The sequence below is a fragment of the Ixodes scapularis genome, unplaced genomic scaffold (assembly GCF_016920785.2).
Source record: "Ixodes scapularis isolate PalLabHiFi unplaced genomic scaffold, ASM1692078v2 PGA_scaffold1__304_contigs__length_218370807, whole genome shotgun sequence".
NCBI classification, from domain to species: domain Eukaryota; kingdom Metazoa; phylum Arthropoda; class Arachnida; order Ixodida; family Ixodidae; genus Ixodes; species Ixodes scapularis.
The window spans coordinates 64,364,884-64,370,971 of record NW_024609846.1 but is presented as its reverse complement, the minus strand read 5'-3'; positions in this window follow the sequence as shown (position 1 = coordinate 64,370,971).

The window sequence follows — 6,088 nt, the reverse complement described above, 5'->3', positions numbered from 1 at the left end:
GCTAGTCGGCGATGGCGGATATAAGTGAACATTGCTGACTGGGAAGCACAGTCATCTTTGCTTCATTGTCTCTCGCTGTGATAACAAGTTTGGCAGGAAAACAGAATCTAAAAATAGTTTTTTTTTGTTTTTGTTTTTTTTACTTTTTTTTTATTGTACATTGAAGGTTAGCCGACTTCTTCGTTTCACCCAAGTTGCTCTCGAATTTAGATGGGCTATCTCTAGGGACACTATAGTACACTTACTCAAACATTTGTGATGTGTATCTCTCCTTGATCTCTCCGGCATCGTACATAGTATGCAAACAATTTCATAAACTTCTTGGCCATATGATTAACTGCTGCTGTGCAAAGATGTGGGCAGGCAAGAAACATCCGTCTGCACCAAAATTAATGCCACAGACAAAATATGGATAGCCACAGACAAAATGTGGATAGCTACAGAATTATATGTTCTCTCAAGGGTTTCCTTCAATCAAGTACACTAGTATGCGATGCTTTTACGTCGCTCCCCGGTGAGTCTCTCCCAGCATGCCTTCTTGTGTAAACTTTGAATTGCTTGCCCAGTCTGTGATTCACGATCTTGCCACCAATCTACCCATGGGTGGATTGGTGGCAAGGGCAATTGATGGGTTTGCCGCAACCCCGAAGCCCCCTAACTCCCTTCACCCCAAGATCAACTTTTTTTTTTTTTTTATCGAAAAAAATGACATACTATAACAGCTTTTCTTAGGAAGAAATGTTTAGTTTATGGTGACATGGCTATTATTAGGGTCAACAAAATAGGTCTGGACAACACTTTGCCCGTGATGTTAACTCTCTGCAACAGCCCCTCCCAAAACGCGACTTATAAATCCGCCCTTGAATGCACCTGGGACAGAAAGATGTCTCAGATTTATGAAAGCATGGTTAAAGGGAAGATGGGGCACTTCTACATTTGAGAAAAAACGCTTAAATTGCGTTCATTTGGCCTTTAGAATAACAGATATCAAAATTATATTTCAATGCGATGCGCCGGAGAGCCATACGAGCAATTTCAAAATAGGACTGAAGCCCCGCCTCCCTAGCCTTGGGCAGCCAAAAGAGCCGTCGATGACGTCACGGACAGCGACAGTCTTTCGCGTTTTCCTCGCGTTTAACGATACTTACGCAGAAAATGGTTTGGGTATTCGGGTTCACGGGGTAAAAATACACTAGAATTCACTTCTAACTCATTTTTCCCAAGAAGCTCCGTAGCTTCCCTTTAAACCCATGATTCCATAAATTTGAGTACCAAGCAGACACTATTTGATAGCACTGATTTGAGGCTATACACCATTCTGAAACAAATGAAGCAGTGAATCTCGTACTGCAACTCCGACAGGTGATCCGCACTTGTAAATAATGCGAGACAAGGAAAAAAATCTTTTTTATTGGAGCTGTCATGGGCATTTTGTCTCATTTCATGCCCACAACGTTGGATGAGTGTGGCAAAATTGGACCTTAAGAAAAAAACACAAATCATTAAATGCTTGGCGGGAGGCTGCAGCATGAATGTGTCGAGCCAAGTGGAAGATTCTCCGAATGGGACATCTTGTGACCACAAAGTCCCACTCGTGACCTTGTGCTCAGTAAAACTACCGTAAAATCCTGTGGATGCCCACCCGAAATGAAGAGAAATGAAAAACATGGGGTGGGCTAGTTTTGGGGATGCGACGGCAAAATCCGCCACAAACCATGCGAAACGGGAACCGATATCACGGATACGGCAAATTCGAGTGTCATGCAAACGAGCGGCAATTTGCTACGACCTCCTGTGCCACGGAATTTGGACGCAGTGGATTTGCTTTACACAATGCGAAAGACGCGCGAGAGCCTGCCGCAAACTCTCATGTCATGGGAACCGACACTGCGAATTGCGGATGCAGCAGATTTGCGTTTCGTGGTGCAATAAAAGTGCGGGGACAATTCGCATGTCATGGGAACCGGTATCGCATGCGCAGATCGTGGACAAAAAATGAGAACCCACTACCACAGATTGTGGACGCAACAAACTTGCCTTTCACGATGCAAGAAACGCGCATGATCAACTCGTCTGCCACGTGAACCATTATCGCGTGCACAGATCGCAGACAAGAACGTGTGAACCTGCTACAAAATCCCTCGTCACACGTACGGGTACCGCAGGTCGCGAGTCGGATGGGATTTCCGTCAGACGTGTGGTGTCTGATGGGAATCTGGGTAGACAATGTTTCGGAATTTTTATGTTAGAGATATTTAGCCAGAAAAACAGGATGGGCGATCTCTAGGGGGGGGGGGGGGGGCACTTTTTTGGGATTTTACGGTAGATAAAGCGCGAAACACATGCACGACGAAACCGTCCGATCCAACGTCCGACCGCGCAATACGACGGTCGGAGGCGAGGGTTTTCAACGCTCTCCGATGCTACGAAAACCCTCTCCCCCCAAGGTCATTCCGGCAGTCCGCACGTCGGATCGGACGGTTTCGTCGTACATGTGTTTCGCACTTAAAAGCCAGAGTTTTACCTAGATTTTTTTTTTTTTTTAGACTCTTTAAAAATACAGCTTAGAAAACATTAAAAAGACCCTAACAGTATCAGATAGCATCAATGTGTTGGATGGAGCAAACCTGAGGCTGCTTGTGTGGGGTATTTCAGTGGCGTACCAACTTGTTTTTGAGTGGGGCGCAAACCAGACATCCCCCTCCCGGGTCGCATATTTTTACTAGTGATGGGCCGAACTTTTGCGAAATCGAAAATTCGGCGCAACTTTTGCCGGACTTTTCTAAAAGATTTGCCAATGATTTGGCAAAAATGCACTGTTACCAGACTTAACACTGATATTTATTTTTTCTGACGAAAAAAGTTTTTTTTTTTCTTCTTAACATAAATACAACATGTAGTGCCTATCGACACCGTTATGACTAAGTAAGGTGATATTCTACAAGTTCATTGATGTCGCTTTTGTGTGTTTACTGGCAATTTTAGTGTTTGCTTGCAGAAAGGGGCGTGACAACGCGCTTGGGTAGTAGCCGGCGCAGTCACGAATCACGCTACGAGAGTTGATTTTGAGGCTTCATCAGCGCACGCCTGCAAGTATGTTTACATTGTTAAAATAAAGGCAATCACTGCATTCTTACTTTCTCTAGGAGTCCCCATTTCGTGCACGAAAACGAATGCAACAGTTCCTGAGCCTTCACCAGAAGAGATAACAATATTGTAAATATGCATGTTTTTCGATTTGAGTCACTTGACGTCAGCTTTGCATAAAAGTGTGCGTTTCATATTCGCAACGTGTCGTTTTTAACGTTTAAAATTCCGGTTTCTTGTGTTAGGACGCACACGGATGTTTAGGAAGGAGGGGAGAGTGAGGAATGTCGGATGTGCAACATCGAGCATGATAGTTCTGTGTTTAGTTTCATGCAGATACATGAAAATCGCGAAATAACGCAAACTAAAAAGCAATATTATTCTGTTTTGTCACAAACTACTTGCGAGCCGAAAACAGGATTGTTATAATAATAATAATTTTATTTGCACGTGCTGGAAGGGGCCCATGTGGTGGCGTGCGGGGCTAGGTAGACAGGTGAAAACCCTTACGCAGAGTGCCTGCCAGCCAGACTTGTACGCAGTTCAACTACTTTACTCAAGTTACTAAAGTTTAACTACTTTTCTGGGTAGTCTAGTAACGTTCAATTAAATTTCTATTTTGGTAATTAGTAGTTATTTACTTTTCCGAGTGACTTCTACTCAAATTACAAATTACTTTCGAATTTTAGTGGTTGTTTTGCCTATCGACAGAGATAAGATGTTAGAAGATCAGCTGATATTTGCAAAGGGGGAAGCATATGGCATAGAAAAAGGGGGGGGGGGGGGGGGGGGAAGGAAGAAAGCAATTTGGATAATCCAAAATCCCCAAAAATTTTAACGAGCCCCCCACAGCAACAACACTGCTATGAAGCGCGGGGAGCGAACAGACACGACGCAAGAGAGGCCGAGTAACTGTCGAAGACTGGCGTTTCTTTGCATCCCGAAGCTCAAGGAGACTTGACGCATTTGAAGAAAGGGCTTGCCCCTTTCTTCAAATTCTTGCCCACTTCAGGAGGTATACACACTACATTCTCACTCAAAAGAGGTAACAAAGTGCAGCACCCACTCTGAAGTTGATCTGGTGCTCCTGTATAGCTTGTGCTGTCTTTCGAGACCTTATCTGGTAATTTCTCTGAGTGAAGAAATGGTGGCTATAAGACCGATACAAATAAGTGCCTAATAAGTGCATTGTGTTGAATAAAGCAATTTCTCTATGGCGTGTTAATTGCCGCTATTTCCAAAAAAAAAAAAAAAATGATGCTTTTTCAATTTTGCCTTAAGCTATGCATACCGGCCTGTTAAAAAAAAATAAATAAAAACGCTGTATAGGCAATGAAAGGGCATTCTGAAAAAGTGTGTTAAAAAGTACTTCTACTTTACTTTGGAAGTACATTGTATTTATAGTACTTCAAGTACATTGCACCAGGTGTACTTACTACATTACTTGAAGTACATAGCCTATCATTTATTTTGTAGTTCCAAGTAGTTTTTAGACATACTTTATGCAACACTGTAAGCGATCAATCACTGTCTGCAAAATCAAGCTCAGGCAGTGCTAAACCTCAAAGGTGAAATGATACATCCGCAGTACATCCTTGACCAAAAAGAATTACACAACAGTTAGGCATGCAGAAGCAGAACCAGCTGTTAAAGCATTTCTGTGGAAACACAAGCCACTTTATATTCTGCTAGCAGAATTTCGCTAACGCATCAAAACCTATGTAAGTACTTCCTTGTTAGCATAGAAAAAAATAAAAGCAACTTCAAAAGTAATTTGCTCTTTTTTTACGGTAATCAGTAATTTATTTAATTACTTTCCATTTCAGTAATTTCTACTCAAATTACTTTTGAGGCTAATACTCAGTAACTTGACTTAATTACTTTTTTCTGAGTAGCTTGTGCATGTCTGCTGCCAGCCCGCCACCACATATGAAAAACAAAACGGACAAATGTACAGAATACACACACTACAGAAAACGCGTAAAAAGGAAAGAAAAGAAGGGAGAAAACCTGCACATCATGACGAGGATGCCAGCTACATCTCATACATTCTGGCAAGCTCTCATGACTCTGCCCCGTTTGACGGCAGTGGGCTGCGAACACCCGAGCGTAATTGTTAATGTTTTAACTGCCTCGTTTCATCAATGGAAAGGTCAAATGAAAATCACGTTATCCAGAATGCACCGCATCATTTGTCACTTGCGCAGTGGATGGCATAAATTACTGGTCGATCTTCTGTTCTTGAGGCAGAGAATATTCAACAGAACCACACTCGCAAAACCTCACAAACGCACAGTTACCGTGTCACCTACTGCACACCTCGCCGTAACCGCTGGTTGTACTAAACTGTTGATGGTAACCGCGCAACTGCGCGGCGTCCATTTGCAATCCATGGCCCCGTCGCGTCCGTGCGCGTGCGCAGACAGTTGCCAAATTTTTGCCGAACTTTCTTTCAAAATTTTGGCATGTACAAAACTTTGCCGAATCTGAAGTTCGGCAGATTCGGTTCATCACTAACTTTTAAGGCGTGTGTGCGTGTAGGTGTTGTAAAAGAGGAGGGGGGGGGGGAGAGTGCCTGTTGGTGTATGCGCACCAGGCGCTTTGGTCAATGGCTCCTTTTACCGCGCAGGCGATAGACCCCTTAGCAACGATGCTCACGCCGGATTGGCTGCTCGGCAACGTGCGGGAACTTAAATTTCGGATTTGGTCGGCGCGTGTATCACTCGAAGCGCAGTGATGGAAGTGCCATTTGACCTTTTGGAGCAGGCCTTGTAGCAGGCAAAATGTTGTTTTGGAGCAGGTCGTGGCCCTTTTGGAGCAGGGTCCGGCATATGTTGGCATATTACTTGAAAATGAAATTCTACAATGCCAAGAGTTAGTACAGTGGAATCTTGTTAATTCAAGCCCGAAAGGGACCAAAACTTGGTTTGAATAATGCAAAGTTTGAATTACCGGGAGTTTCCATCCTAGAAACACATAGGACGGGACCTGCATGTTAGTT